The following is a 538-nucleotide window of genomic DNA, read 5'->3' as shown; positions in this document are numbered from 1 at the left end:
CACATATACATATATAGAGAGATATACATATATATTTATAGAGAGATATATATACATATATATAGATATATATGTATATATACATATGTATATATGTGTGTGTGTGTTTGTTGTGCTTATGTTATGTTTGAACAAATATAGGTAGTGTATGTATATAGACTTTATATATTAGTATGTAAAGTACCAATTTGTAACGTGGTAATATATTTCATTAACTTGTAAATAGTTTTGTTACTTTCACTTGGAGGAGTTCATATCGTCTCGACCCAAATTTTCTTAACTACTTTCTGTAACTTGAACAATTTTTTCACTTCAGTTTGTTTTTTTATTTATTCATTTATTTAATGTCAGATTTTCTCTAATTCAAACATCGACCTAATCCTGAAAAGCACAAATGGGGGGAATATCGTTTAAAAATATGTAATTTAAATAGTTATGGTTAGGGTGAGTAAAGGTGACGTTGAGGAAACGAATGCTCTCGTTTTTTTTTCTTTGCATGTATGTATAATATATATATAAATATATATATATATATATA

This window comes from Octopus bimaculoides, chromosome 28 (genome assembly GCF_001194135.2).
Source record: "Octopus bimaculoides isolate UCB-OBI-ISO-001 chromosome 28, ASM119413v2, whole genome shotgun sequence".
In the NCBI taxonomy this organism is placed as follows: Eukaryota; Metazoa; Mollusca; class Cephalopoda; order Octopoda; family Octopodidae; genus Octopus; species Octopus bimaculoides.
Note: the sequence above shows the minus strand (reverse complement) of the source record.